Source organism: Hylobates moloch, unplaced genomic scaffold (genome assembly GCF_009828535.3).
Source record: "Hylobates moloch isolate HMO894 unplaced genomic scaffold, HMol_V3 SCAFFOLD_9, whole genome shotgun sequence".
NCBI lineage: Eukaryota > Metazoa > Chordata > Mammalia > Primates > Hylobatidae > Hylobates > Hylobates moloch.
In genome coordinates, this window is record NW_026652284.1 from 63,280,169 (window position 1) to 63,296,671 (window position 16,503).

At 33.8% G+C, this 16,503-nt stretch overlaps 1 long non-coding RNA gene across 1 annotated transcript in view; it reads left to right on the forward strand.

Annotated features, from left to right (window-relative positions):
* The first annotated feature begins 259 nt into the window (after positions 1-259).
* The window catches only part of LOC116812665 (uncharacterized), a 50,143-nt gene continuing 33,899 nt past the window's right edge, over positions 260-16,503 (forward strand). The window contains exons 1-2 of the long non-coding RNA XR_004370750.1: positions 260-534; positions 1,092-1,172. This is a non-coding gene — a long non-coding RNA (uncharacterized LOC116812665). The remainder of the gene's footprint in view (positions 535-1,091; positions 1,173-16,503) is intronic.

Consider the following 16,503-nt stretch of genomic DNA (forward strand, 5'->3'; position numbering starts at 1 on the left):
CTGCAGCTGAGCCCTGAAGTCCACAGCTTGCACTGGGACACTTGGCTCCGAATTGCCACTCTGCCAGCAATGCTGGGCCTTAAAAAAATGTTTGCTGCTACTGCTTCATTGAGAAAGGAATCTCTGTTGCCTCTCATTATTTGCATCACTTAATCATAACTCAGAGTAGGCAGCTGGTACATTTGATTGGCTAAGACTAGTTTAGTAACCATTGGGTGTGAAATGCTTAGTAACTACTCCCCAAAATACCTCTGGAAGAACCCTTTGAATTGAAGAGGCGAGAAAACTAACTACTACATTTCTGATATCCTCTTTTGCAGAAAGGATACTTGATATTTGATTTAAACCTGAGAGTTGTGTCTATATCTTCAAGACTTAGATTCAGAGCTGAGTTACTTGGCTATATGAGGCAGCCTCTTTGCTGATACAGATCATGTAGTGGTGGTGTGTGAAGTCCTAGACAGCAGCAATTTGATTCTACAACATTCTGACAGTGGTGAGAGGCAGAAGCTCTTTTCTCTAAACAACTCTATGGTAAGATTTTGGGAATCATTCCTAGAAGCTTAGCCTTTAATCTTAATGCTGCTTTGGGCCACCTATGCCTCAATAAACTTCTTCATGTTTAAATATGGTACAAATAATTCTATTGCCTGTAAATTGAGAATGTTCATTAACATAATAAATGGAATCTGTCATAGTTCCCTGTTACAGACTCCAAGAAAATAAGAATTTATAGATTGTTTCTCCTGGTTTGTTTGAAGAGTGTGAGAATCCATTAACCTTAGAAAAAGGGACTGGACTCTGGAATTGCAGGACACTCAAAACAGTTGCATTAATTCCTGTGGTTTCCTGCATGAAGTGTATTGAAAACAACCTTTGGGGCATCAAGTGGCTGGTGCAATAAAGAATTATGGAGACTCAGGGAATACGTATAAGAAGAGAGGACTAGGTCAATTGCTTATAATTACAATCAAGAATTTAAGGTGAAAATGTTAGGCTCAAAGTACAAATTCTCAGCTCAATTCAGAGTACAAGAAAACATGGACAATCTTATAGTATCATAAAATATTCTCTCATCTTTGTTGCTGCAGGGCTTACATATCTGAAATTCAGTTACAGACAAAATTCAAGTGATATAGTGAAACGGGGTTTGTGATGTCAACTTGCCTAAGGTAAATAGAACTAAGAATCCCAGAATTCCCTTGCAATGGTTTCCATGTTTTTGTCCCCTTCAAAATTTATGTTGAGACTTAATTCCCAAAGCAACAATGTTGGGAAGTGGAGCCTTCTGAAAGATGTTTAGGTCATAAAGGCTCTCATTTTCATGAATGGATTAATGTCACAATGAAAAGAGCTTGTCAAAGTAAGTTCAGTCTCCTCTGCTCTTCTACCATGTGAGGAAAAGTGTTCCTTCCCTCAGGAAGCAATAGTATTCAGCTTGCTATCTTGGACACACAGAGCAGGCTCTTACCAGATACCACGCCTGTTACAGTGCCTTGATCATAGATTTTTCAGCATTCAGAACTAGGAGAAATAAAGTATTGTTCTTAAAAATCACCCAGTCTGTGGTATTCTACTACAGCAGCACAAAACACATTAAGACATCCCTTTATGGCATGGTTCCATGTTACAGTTGGTCAAAAGAAAAATTTGCAAGCAATCTGGAAAGCAGAAAAGAGTAACAGTAACCATTACTCTCAGGAGGCCATTATGGATAGAGGTGATAAGAGACAGATGTAGAAATACTAGCAGATTCCAGCTTGTCTTTCTTATCTATTTGGAGACAGACAAATGCAGGAATACCAATAGATTGCCATTTGTCCTCACTACCCAGCAGTCCATGTCCAAATATCCTTTTATTACTGTCCCAGCTGACCCATAATAACTCCACAGTCATGCTCATCAGGTGCCTTTAGCAGCCCTCTCTGACACACCTGGCAATAGGAGGCTGGCAAGTGAACCGCCTTTCATCCTTTATCTTCCCTTTTGGATCCTTGCTTCCCCAGCTTCCTCCACAGTAGTGCAAGAGAGTATTCCTATTTAAAAATCCTTATTCTATATTACTTATAGTGTTTTGCCTTTCTGACTGCAACTTCATTGACACATCTTGCAAAAGGATATCGTCTTTAGCCTCATCTCAACAAACCCTCATTACCAATCTAGAGCCCAGTGTCACTCCATGGACCATATAAAGTCAATATCAGAGGCAAATTTTTGAATATCAAAAGAGCTGCAAATTTCCCACTTATGTTGGCACAAATTTGAGGAATGTGTGTAGGGATTGATTTTGTTGGGGGCTGCACAAAACAAAGAGGAATAGAACTTAAAATTGGGTTGAGTTTATCAATATGGGTACTCCTAAATAAATTGCAATGTATCATCCTATTTTGATTAATAGGGGATGATTCAAATCATTTTCTTGGCTGGTTAATTAAATCATAATCTCAGCATTTGCCCATACTGAACTTAGAAAGAGATAAACACAATTCATTAACCCACTCATTAATTATGTCCACTAAGGGGGCCAAACTAATCCCCCTTAATAATGACATTGACATATATTTTGAGTAGGGTCAATATCCTTGAAAAGTACTTCAGTAACTCTCATGGCCATCAACTTTCCATTACTTAAATAAGTTAATATATCCAGAAGTCATTGAATGAATATATCCAGAAGTCTGATATCCCTATGGAAACACCCTACAATATCACCAAAATCTTATTTCCGGTTTTGTATTCAGTCAAGTTACAGTCGCATGTCAACAAAAATTGTCAACATGTCTACTGATTATTGAATGCTGACTTTAGAGAATGTTAATCCCCGAGTCACAGAATAAAGACATCTAGGCTTCAGGTGGTAAATGGAGTTTGGCCTGAGTCCCTCTGTAGTGGTGTGGTGATACCAGGAACCCATTAAATATTGGTAGCAGACATGTGGACTGCCCTTGCCAGGGTTGATCCCATTATATCACCACTACCTGCCCAATCTGCCAACGGCAGAAACCAATACAAATCTTAAAAAGACATCACAATTAGAGTAAGGGGAAAATGTAGGATCATCCAGCCACTTAACTATATATATATATATGTATATATATATATATATAATTTTTTTTTTTTTTGAGATGCAGTCTCACTCTGTCACCCAGGCTGGAGTGCAATGGCATGATCTTGACTCACTGCAACCTCTAACTCCTGGGTTCAAGCAATTCTCCTGCCTCAGCCTCCCGAGTAGCTGGAATTACAGGCACGTGCCACCACGACTGGCTAATTTTTGTATTTTTAGTAGAGACGGGGTTTCACCATGTTAGTCAGGCTGGTCTCAAACTCCTGACCTTGTGATCCGCCCACCTCCGCCTCCCAAAGTGCTGGGATTACAGGCGTGAGCCACCGCACCTGGCACACTTGACTATATTTTTATTTATTTTTTTAGTATCTTCTACCTTGGAGGAAAGAATAATCTGTTCTCCTTAAAATAGATATTTGCTCTAGATATGGGTTTGCCTTCCCTGCATACTGTGCTTCAATTGTAATGCTAATCACAGAATTATTATAAATGTCATTCTAAGTTATGCTACTTTATATAGCTTTGCTTCTAAGCCAATAATAACTCATTTTATAGCAAAAAGCATCCTCTGGCATTGAGAAACAGATGATCATGTAGAAAGATGTAATGACTTACTGAACATTCAGTTAGTGTCAGGTAGGAAACAACTTGTGAGTTTGAGTTGCTTTCTGCTAACATGAGATATATATTATGCATTAGTGAATAGAAGGTTGTTTCTTCAGGAGTCTGTGGAATCAATAGGTGAAATAGAGGTGATGCCTCTGACTGTTCTGTCTAATTATCAGTGTCTCAACTTTTTGATTCCTGAGAACATGAAAAGAGTTACATTGTATTGGGACTTGAGACTGACATTTGACAATATCGGGTCAATTGAATTCAAGACCAATACACTGAAGAGTTGTGTTGATCGAGGTGATTAAACTGGTTTATCAAGAGAAAAAAAGGTTTCTGCTACAAGATGGGGATAGGGAAGAAAATACATGTAACCTAGAGAACTCTCTTAAGCTATCTCCCAGTATTTGTATGTCTAATAGTAAATGATAATAAAAGATCTGGAAAATCTACTCCAGGTAGGAACATCAAGATATGAAACATTTCAGAGAAGATTTAGGTTACTCACTAAATGGGGTGCAAACTTAGAGAACATTGTCAGCATGAAGAAACTTTTCAGCGTGATACAATTTTTACTATTGTGTTGACTGTTTCATAGCTGTATACATATGTGTAACTTACAAAATTGTTCAATTATAACATTTACATTTTATTAAATGTCAATTATTAGTAAAGCTATGATTTTAAAATAGACAATTTTATAACCTTATATCTATTAAGGAAATTAGATTATGTAAAGATATTCCTACAAACTTTTCCAGAAAAATTAAATGGAAGGGAATACTTTTCCTTTAAATCACAAGGTAAGCATTACCCTTATTAAAAAACAGTTCAGAAATTATAAGAAAATAAAACTACATAAACATATAAGTAAAAGTATTACCACAAAATTTCAAAACCAAAGCCAACTATATATACAGTAAATACACCATGATTAAAAGATTTATCCCAAGAATGCAGTTGTTTCGACCTTTAAAAATTAATTAGTGCAATTTATCACATTAACAAACCGAGAAGAAAAATCATATAATTATCTACATGAATATGGAAAAAGCATTTTACACTAATACTAATTCCTATGAAAATTTCCAACAAATAGAAATAATATTCTTCAATCTTAAAAAGAACATTTACCAAACCTTGCAACTATCTGCAGATCCAATGGTAAGATTTCATACCTCTTTCTAAACTCAGGAACAAGGCAAGGATGTTAGCTCTGTCACCACTTCTTTTCAATGTTTTACTGGAGACCTAGCGAGCACAAAAAAAAAAAAAAAAAAAAAAAAAAGAAGAAGAAGAAGAAGAAACAAAGAAAGAAACAAAAAAGTTTTATCTAGATTCACTAGATTCATAAGACAAAATTAAACTGTCTTTGCACTTTCTTGTCAATGATCTGGTAATCGTTGAAGAAAATCCTATGGAATCTACAAAAGTAGTACTTGAAATAATATGTGAGTTTAGCAAGTTTGCAGACTACAAAACCAGAGGATAAAAATCAATTGTGTGCGTATCTGTTTGTGAATAAAATAATCTGATAGTGATATTTTTAAAAGCAACCATTTTTTATATTTAAAAATATTATTCCCTTGTTCCAACCTTCAGTATTCACATACTAAAAAATAAATAAATAAATAAATAAACTAATAAATTTTAATGACAAAAGAGGTTTTTCACTGTCAGGGAAGAAACAGGAAGTAAGTAGGACAGACAACTTCAGTTAACCCTGTGGTAATGAATTAGAGTCAGTCATATATGTACAAATTCATATTGATTTTAGTTTACATCCTAATGGATGGCTACAGAAATAAATATTGATTTGTATGCATACATGGGTTACTAAACATACATATATTTTTTAGCTGTATATGTTGGGGGGATCTAGAGAAAGCAGCATTCGAGTGGCAGTGAGCATGCCAGCACCTGGATGTGGTTTCCACATCCAGTTCTTCAAAAAGAGAATTGGGGCTTCCTGGAGAAATGGATGACTTAAGGGCTGGGGCAGGAAAATTCAAGATGAGCCTTGAGCATCCTGTAATACCATAAAGTAAGGAAGCGCTAAATGAAACAAAAAAAAAATGAGGGCACGCTAGACAGACACAGGTGCAAGCTTTTGGGAGTGCCCAATGGTCTAACTGGTAACAAAATAAAGGACAATAGTGTTGGATTACAATCTATGGAATAATAGGTGTTTCTACCAGTCATACTTATGTAAGTAAGTCATTAAATAATGGAATGAATAATAAATGATAGGGCAGGATAAGAAAGTGTCTAATGTAGATATCATCTAGTTGAATTCTCACATTGCTTTAGAGGTAATATATCCTTATTTTATATTGGAGAAACTGTAGGGTCAGTGTAGTTGGTTACACAACTAGTTTGAGGAAGTACAAACATAGTAATTCATGTGTTTCTACTTTAAAAATCACCCTTTTATTTCATTATTTTCACCCTTTTTAGTTGATCCCTGTTAAAAGCTTTGTTTTTTCTGAGTAAAAATTGAATTTATAAGGTACACATTGTGTTCAAGAGAAAAAAAAAATCCCTTCATTTAGCACAGGAGTAGCTTCTTGCAGTTCTCTACGTGAGAGTTGAATTTTATGTTCAAGAAGTTAAGAATCTCCATTTTCTACATATTTGGTCATGGGTGAACCATAATATCTCCAATTGCACATACGGTACTAACATTAGGTGCCGTGAATACTTGCCACCTGCTGGCTTTTAGATTAGAAGTATCCGCAATACTGTGTCTTAAGAAAGCATTTGTGTTGACCCTGTTCCCACAGACCAGAAAATAAAATATTTCTTTTTAGTGCTATTTATTTCACCATTTATTTTATGATATGTTCTATTAAATCCCAACACTAAAAGTAGCCATATGCATTTGTGAAACGTTGCTCTGTTTATAACAATGTTTCCATTTTTAGTGACCTGGAAATATTTGAATCTGGAATATAAAACAACTTTTTTTATTTACTGTGACGGATTCACATATATTTGTGTTTGTTTTACATGAAAAAGGGGGATAATATTTTACTCAGGAAAATATCGATAAGATTTCTCTTAAATATATTATACAAAACTGCCTTTGGTCAGCATTTCTTGGTGTCAAATGTCTAGTATCTGATGTTTTATAATAGATGACAAAGTCTCTACTACCAAGTTACCAAAAAGTTATAAAAATAACTACAAAAATAATACTATGTGTACATGTGGGAAGTAATTAAAATAAAATTAAATATTTATTCCTAATAAAGAAAATTTGAGGATTAAGTTGAGAGTAAGCAGGCTGCTTAGATGTTTGGTAATGGAAATAGACATGCTTTTCTAAATCTCAGTGTCCACATTAGTAAAATGTAGCGACTCACAGTACAGTACCTACTTCATGGAGTAATGGTGAGAGTAACATGAAATAATAAAGGCATCTTCAAAAATCCAGATAAAGGCATAAGCAACAAGAAACATAAATTTGTAATCTAGTTTTCTGAAGAAAGACCTCTGAAAGGGAGTTAAATTATTTACATCATTTACAGTTAAAATTCTGTAGAGAAAACATCAAATCCTATCATTGCTTGCATTCTGTGTATAACACTATCTTTAATCAAAATCTATGACTTTGGTCATAATATATAAATTGTTTGAATAAGGAGATATTTATTCTTGTCATTTATTTATTGATTTTGTAAACACCTGTTTTGTCACATTTGTTTATGCTAGGCCTGGAAGCTGTAACAACAAACTATTCTATTTGCCTTGAAAGAGGTGGCAGTTTCAAGAAGTAACAACTTTAAAAAAAATTATAATTTATCTACTATGTAATAATGTGTGGAATACAAATTTCCCTCAGAGAACAAAACAAGGAGCCTCACCTAATTTAGTACTCACACATCAGGAAATATTTTCTTTCTTTAAGAAAATATTCTATGTTGAGGACTAGAGGTGATTAAAAAGTTAGCAAGATAAAGGGCAGGGACAGGGATGGACAGTGTTGGGAGGAGAGACAAGAATAAGCGTTCCATTGACAGACGCTTAGACATGGCCTAACGGAGAGTGACAATGGGAAACGTTGGAAGAACAACAACCAGAATAGCACTGTAGAAATGTTTACAAGTGGCCATACTAAGAAAGAAATAGGGAACAAATATTAAAAGGACTTATAATCATTTGTAGGGAAATAGACCTCAGTATAGAGATTAGGGATATTTTTGAAGTGGTAGACTTAACAAGGTGAGGTGATATCATTGGCTATGCGGAATGGCACACAGCACTGGGTATTGGTTTGGACAAGTATTGGGGTCATGTTCTAAAAGGAGGCAAATATTTCAAGGGGGCTGCAGGGCAATGATGAGATTACTTTTTAGCCTACCGAATTTGGTTGGCTTACTTTACATCCCAGTGAAGATGTCCACCAAGAACTTGGTCTGGAGCTCAACAGAGAGTTCTTGGAAGGAGACAGATTTAGCTCATCATATTATATGAGTAATTTAACTCACAGGCAGTACATTACATTTCTCATCAAGTTTGGGTCTAGCAAGAATGGAAGAGTGCCTAGAAGTCTCGAAAATGTATTACGTAGTCAGAAAAATAGTTCCAAATGGATATTTTGAAGTGTCACATCAGCAAAAGGAAAATAAAAGGAGTATAATGTCAATGATGTTAAGGACAAAAATTATTCCAAGGTGTGAGTATTCAACCGTCTCAAGGCCTACAGAGAGATCTGTAAGATGAAAAGTGTGCAGTGGATTTAGCCACTGTGTGCTGTTCATTAAGTCGGTAAATTCAGCACCATGAATCTGAAAGCAAGGGTAAAAGAGCACAAGTGTAGTAGCATTTGCAGTAATCAACTCTAAGTCAGCCACTATTGAATATTTGTTGAAAGACTGCAAAACCATGAACTTGTTTATCAATTCTTAGAGCATAGGACTTAGGTTTAAACTATCGAGCTTCAAAGAAAGTGTTCTAAAACAAATTTAAGCAAGTATTCAGTAGGATTGTGCAGTAAATAGTTTTCTCTGTCTGGACTAATATCATATAGATTATATTAACTATATCAAGGAAAGATGAAAGTTCTCATGCAGTAAGAAATCTTATAGGAAAGGTTTTTAAAATGGTCTGGTAGGCCTACTCAGGTAGAATGTAGTGATTGAGATAATAGTTTCAGACTTCGATTGTTATGTTATTAAAATTTACTTGCAGTATCAAGAATTATTACCTATATGATATTAACAGTTTACCTAATTTTTCTAAGTCTCTAAATCTCAGTGATCACTTTATTAAAATGTAGCAACTGATACTACAGTGCCTACCTCATGGCATTATGGTGAGGAAGACATAAAATAATCCATAATAAAGCACTCATAAATTAATGTCTGACATATGCTAGAGTCTCAATAAATATTTGCTCTATTATTGTTGTTATTGTTTATGATGAATCACCATAAAATCTTATAAAAGATTATGTCTTCAATTAAATGGCTAAGGGAATGTATTATGCCTGAGTAAACAAAAATTACTTCTTAGTTGTAGTTTATTATAATTATTATCATTTGTGAATTCAAAAACTTTTTTTTTTTTTTTTTTGAGACAGGGTCTTGCTCTGTTACCCAAGCTGGAGTGCAGTAGCACAATTATAGCTCACTGTAGCCTCAACCTCCCAGGTTCAAATAATTCTCCTACCTCAGCCTCCTGAGTATCTGGGATTACATGCCTGTGCCACCACACCAGGCTACTTTTTTGTTTGTTTTTCTGTAGATACAGGGTCTCACTGTGTTATTCAGGCTAATCTGGAACACGTGGGGTCAACAGATCCTCTTACCTATGCCTCCCAAAGTAATGGGATTACAGGCATGAGCCACCATGCCTGGCCCCGGATTGTTATACAGTAAAATAATTGCATATATAATCCCTGCTTCCTCTCCATCTCTCCAACATGAGGGAACAAACATATAACAAGAAGTAACAAAATTTATCTATTGTAGCCTTTGGCCTCTGCCCAAGTATAAAATAACTGGAAACTGGAAGTTTCATTTCTCACAGGGCATTTCCTTCAAGCAGGAATCTTTATTTTTCAGGACTAGCATCCTCAAGGATGTTTATTAGAGTGAAAAGCTTCATTTATTCCTCAGATTATTTTTACAGTCATTCATACTGATTTCACTTTGCTAACAGTATGGAACTTCAGGTTACTTAGAGTTCCCCAGAGAGTTAAAGACTACGGGGCAGAAGAAATTGCCCCCAATCAATTTATCTGTCTTTCCATTATTTTCAATATGTTTAGTCCTAAACTGAAACACATTTCAATAATATTAAATTATAGAAAAATGATAAGAAAATCTGTATTTATGTTGTTATGGTAAGCAGATATAAACAGCATATAAAAAGTGTCCATTTTTACTGTTTTACATAACTTTAAGTAGCTCATAAGTTTTCTGTTCAAACTTTTTTTTTGTTTGTTTTACCACAGGCCAAATGAAACCATTTTATTTTTAGTTTATGTTTTATAACTTTGTTTTGGAAATCATCACCTATAAATTATTCACAACAAATTCCTATTGCTCAGTCTTTTCATGAAGCTATCCATAATATATTATGAATGCTTCTATTCAAAAACATTTTAAGAACAGAGACTTTATAAAGATGTGAGGAATGGAATCCATTAGATCATTTTTGAAGAAGTAATGTAGTGGCAACACTAGCAAAAAGAGAATGAGCACCAACTATAATGATGACATATATACATATATATTAGGTGTTTTTTTTTTTTACTATTAGGCTCTGACTATAGAAATTGCAATAATAAATCACATTGATTACAGTTCTTAAAATAATTTTGTTTTTAACAAACTTTATGTGGAAACAGAAAATACATTTGGACACTTTGAAGAAACTTTGCAGTAATATGTTCTTTCACTTTTCTTTAGTTTAAAACTTCAGCAATGCCCCATTCTACTGCTACCAATATACTATATTAGCCCATTTCCACACTGCTGATAAAGACATACCCAAGACTGGGAAGAAAAACAGGTTTAATTGGACTTACAGTTCCACGTGTCTGGGGAGGCTTCAGAAGCATAGCAGGAAGCCAAAGGCACTTCTTACATGGCAGCAGCAAGAGAAAATGAGGAAGAAGCAAAAGCAGAAACACCTGATAAACCTATCAGGTCTTGTGAGACTTATTAACTATCATGAGAATAGCAGGGGAAAGACCAGCCTCCATGATTCAATTACCCAATTACCTCCCCCTTGGTCCCTCCCACAACACATGGGAATTCTGGGAGATACAAGTCAAGTTGAGATTTGGGTGGGGACACAGTCAAACCATAACACACATTGTTACATTTCTTCCCTGTTTTATAAACCTTTAGTTTTAGTCAGTCAGAGAGATGGATTTGAGACAGAGCTCCCATCTCTTCAGTTGCAGCACCTGATTAAAGAATTCTTCCTTGGCAATACTTGTGGTCTCAGTGATTGGCTTTCTCTGCGATGAGTAGCAGGACCTAGACTGAACCCCTGATGTTTTGGTAACAAATGAGCTAACAACTCCCAAATGCGCACCTCTAGCCAGACTTTTACACTGAAATCCAGACACATATATACAACTGTCTACTAATTATTTGTCCAACTTTTAAACTCCATTTGTCTCAAACCAAGCTTCTGCTTCTCTCCACCAAAACCTACTCCTCTCCTCATCTCTCTAATCTCCATAAAATCTCTTTACTTAGTTCAAAAGTCTTAGAATCATTATTTAGTTTCTTTCTTTCATGTCCACAAATAAAATAAATTAGTAAATCCTGCCAAATTTTTCCTCAAAATACATTGAAAGTCTTACCACTTTTCGTGACTTACATTTCTACCACTCTATACAAAAACATAATCACCTATGAACAGGACACCTATTAACAGTCTCTGGACTGTTCTTCCTGCATTTATTCTTGTCCCTGTAGTCTTTTTGTTGTTGTTGTTTTTTATGTGGCAGCCATGACAAGTCTCTTAATAAATTCAATAATATAATCCTATGTTATAGCTATTCAGATGGATTCCCATCCTAATAGAATAAATATTGGAAACACTTAAAGCAGCTTACAGAATTCAATTTTATCTACTTTTCTCAATTCATTATCTGTCAAAACACTATCTCTCTTCTTCAGCTACATTTGTCTTCTTAGGTTTATTTAACATGTTAAGCATGTTCTATATCTTAGCCTTTGAACTCATTCTTTTTCTCTTTTTGGAATATACTTCCTATGGATGTGCACGTCTGGTTCCTTCAACTCTTACCCTTTAAGTCTTTTTCTTTGTATATCTATCTTTGTATACATGTATATAGATATTGTATACAAATGCTTTATTGTCTATGTATTCTCACCAAATGTAGCAGGTAAGACAGTGATAATAATTCCTGATATATAAACAACTTTAATACATTTTGAATGAACAGATCAATGAGGAATTTAGTTCTGAGGCTCATCTTTTGGTTTTGGGAATTTGTATATGGTCTTCCTGATATTTTAAGTCATATTTTTTTTCCTAATTGGATTGGACTTGCCTGCTTTCACAGAAGACCTGTGATTTCCTGACCAGAAATCTGTGCTCCAGCCTGTCTATGAAGAACTTCACCCTGAATCAAGTCTCACCATCATTAATCTGGGTAGGTCATCCTACACCTTGGAAGGTGGAATTAATTTAAAATTCAATGATGTCTTCTCTGCATTCAGAGAATACACTTAGAATTTCTAAACTAAAGACATTGCTTTAATTAGAAGAATATTAGAATGCAATTCATAGAAAAGGCAATATAGGTAGGCAATGATCTGAACATTTTTTTTCAACCATATTAGAAGTTGCTGAAATGCAAATTTAGGAAATGAAATACCAAATTTTCAAATAGGCAAAAACAAACAACTCACCTAATAAACATAAGGAGTGAAAAATGTAGGGACCCTAATACACATCATTACTGTATTGACAGAAATGTAAATGAGTAAAAAACTCTTCAGAAAGAATTTAGTATACTTATTAAAATTCAAAATGGTTGTATATTTTGATCTCAGAATCCTCTTCCATGAATTTACTCCATAGAAATAAATCAGCTTATAGTTTACTATATTTTACAATGTTTTTTAATGGTGTTTATTGTTCAAATAAATATAATTTGACCTAAATATTTATCAAAAGGAAGGTGATAGAATAAATAATGATACTACCATAAAATAGAAAAAATTTTGTAACAATTTAAAAATAATAATAAGTTTTACAAACATGGATATATGATAAAAATCCAGTAGGATCTACAGAATGGTGAAATAATGATAATCTTTGTAATAATTTTGAATAAGCTAGTTCCCAATTGAAGAAGGTGAAAAACTTATTCCCCACCTCACAGCAAATACAAATATCAATCAAGATAATTTTTACATCCAAGTATAAAAAACCAAAATAATACAATTCTATAAATAAAATAGGAAAATATCTCTTGACCTCTGGATAGGAAACATTGCTCAAACAAAAAACATTTCCCATACAGGAATAGATACCAAAATTGAACCAAAAGAAAGAATCACAGCTTATGAATGATGAGCATTAAAATAATATGGAATGGAAAGGAAAAAGTCACATAATAGGAGAATATTTACACCAAAAATTAACAGAAAATTTCACATCTAATAATATTTTTTAAGTGCTACAATTTAATAATAAGACAAACACCAAAACAGAAAAACAATTAAAAGCCTTAAACAGGCATGTCAAAAAGATTAAATATATGAATAATCATTATTTATTAGAAAAATATAAAATAAAAGCTTCAGTGTGATACCGCCCCTCACCACCACTCTGTAATGTTGGAAGAAAAAAGGGAAGGAAGTAAGAAAGGCAGAAAGGAAAGGAAGAATGTGGAAACAAAGGAAAGAAGGCAGGCATGGAAAGGAAGGAAAGAAAAAGAAAAAAAGAAGGAAGGAGGAGAATGAGGGAGAGAGGGAACGAGAGAGAGGGAGGAAGAAAGAGAACAAAATGCTACTAAGTATTGGCACAAATAGGAATCATGGCAAATTGCTGAATATATGGTGATTACTCACTTTGTAAAACTAGAACTTTCTATCAACCTTAGAAATATGTGGTACCCCTATGACTTAGCAGTGTTTATCCTAGGCATATACCCCAACAATTTACACAAATTCAAAGAAAGAAAACATTTTAATAATGTCCATAGAAGTGTTATGCTAATAGTCACAAACTGGAAACAATTCAAATTTTCCTAACCAGCAAAATGCCTGAAAAGTGAACATGACTTCCTAAGATGGAATAATATACAACAATAAAAGTGGAGAAAAACGGTAATAAAAAAGCCATATAAAAATGACACATACCATGTTACTGTATTTTTAAAATAAAAAAGAAAATATTAGAGATACAAATTCAGATGGTAAAATCATAAGGAAAAAGAAAAAATTGCTATAAAAATTAATAAAGAGAGTATATTTGTTAGGAATATTAGTGAGTAGGAGAAAATGTGAGAAACTTTTAGAGTTGTTAGTAATGTTCTTTTAAATAATTTTGTGCTTATTCAAGTGTCTGCTTTGTGATAAAACATAGATCTGTTTTCCTTTTTGTTCAACTCTTAGAAATATAAACCATTTTTCACATTATAGAGGCTACAAAATTTAGCTTGACCTCTTATTCTCTGAAGCTGTTTTATAAAAAAAAGGCAAGCATTAATATTCTAGCATTAAAGGAGTCACAGTATGAAACAAATGATGTTATTATCTTTATTCAATAATTGATAATAGCTTAGTATTTTACATTTGAAAATATTTGTTATTATGAATTCCATCTACTCAAACTCTATGACAAGGAAAAAAATGCCTTAGTATGTTAATGGAAGAAATGTTGGAGCACATTTTTTTCTATAAAAGAGAAATTGAGCTTTAGTTTCGTTGAATGATTTGGCTTAAGATACACAGATACTTGGGGGCAGAGACAGAAAAAAAAGCAAGGTGCTACAAAGTCAGTGTGTTACTAATATATAGTACAAGCATTCCATAATATAGATATGCCCAAATGTCAACTCTTCTATATGTTTATACTTCCTGCCTCTATAAAATTATTGTTTGCAGTTAACCTCTTCATGCTTTCTAGAGATTTTCATATCTAACCAGGTTGGATTATGGAGAAAAGAAAGAGTAGACTTTAAATGTTTGGAACTGGCTAGAAGAGTGACATATAATTAAGTTAAGAACAGATTTGATGAATAAAAAACAGAAATACTAGTTGCTCTGTTAGTCAATTTAAACGTGTCAAATCTCTAGAAGGAATTACCTTCAGCAGAACACGAACTTGTATGGATACTATGGACTTCATTGGCACAACCATGTAAACTGTCTATATGTATATTTTTCCTCTCTGTTGGAAGGACATTTTGTAACTCCAAGAGAAAATTTGATATTTAAATATGATTTGAATTGAAATGGAGCACTGGAAATAAAAAAATAGATACTATTCCCAAATTATTAAATGTCATAGAATTAGCGATGTTTCAAATTCATCTTATGTATAAGTGGAGTATTGACGGTTTTAAACATAATTTCTTATTATTCTACAATGATAGACTGGATTAAGAAAATGTGGCACATACACACCATGGAATACTATGCAGCCATAAAAAACGACGAGTTCATGTCCTTTGTAGGGACATGGATGAAACTGGAAATCCATCATTCTCAGCAAACTATCGTAAGGACAAAAAACCAAACACTGCATGTTCTCACTCATAGGTGGGAATTGAACAATGAGAACACTTGGACACAGGAAGGGGAATATCACACCCTGGGGACTGTTGTGGGGTGGGGGAACGGGGGAGGGATAGCATTAGGAGATATACCTAATGCTAAATAACGAGTTAATGGGTGCAGCACACCAACATGGCACATGTATACATATGTAACAAACCTGCACATTATGCATATGTACCCTAAAACTTAAAGTATAATAATAATTAAAAAAATCATTTCTGTGATGTTGATCTCATCTTAAATATTACCCTCCTATATATTTCACTTCTCATCCAAAATTTTTTAAAGAATAACCCACTATTTTCATCTCCATTTCCCCGGCTTCCAATCATTCCCCAGTTTCTTTCAATCAGCTAACTGCTCCACCATAATTGTGCTGATTGCTTAAGGTCTTTTTTTTTTCTTATAGTTTTCTAATCTAATGGAATACTTCAGTACTCATCATGTTTCACTCTTCTGAAAGTAATTTTTCCAAAGTTATGTAAAATTATAACAAAGCATTACTTATGAGCTTTTATATATGCTAAATTTTTTCTAAAGTTGTGTTTTTACATTTTTATTTCAGTAATAACATTTAACATAAGATCTACTCTTAAAAATTTTTAAATATATAATATTGTTTAGTATAGGCACAATGTTGTACAGCAGATCTCTAGAATTTAATCATCTTGCATAACTGAAATTTCATACCCATAGAAGGTCAACTCCCTGCTTCTTACCACCCAGCTCCTAGTAGCTGTAATTCTATTTTCTCCTTTTAGGAGCTGGACTATTTTTGCCTCATATAAGTGGAACATGTCCTTCTATAACTAGCTTATCACTTAGCATAATGTCCTGAATCCATGAATTCCACGATGCCCCACATTACAGCATTTCCTTCTTTTTAAATGGTGAACAATATTGCAACGTGTGCACATAGCACATTTTCTTCATCCATTCATCCATTTGTGAACATTGTTTGTTTCCACATATTGGCTACTGCAAATAATATGGTAATAGAATATACGAATATGAATATCTTTTTGAGATTCCAATTTCAAT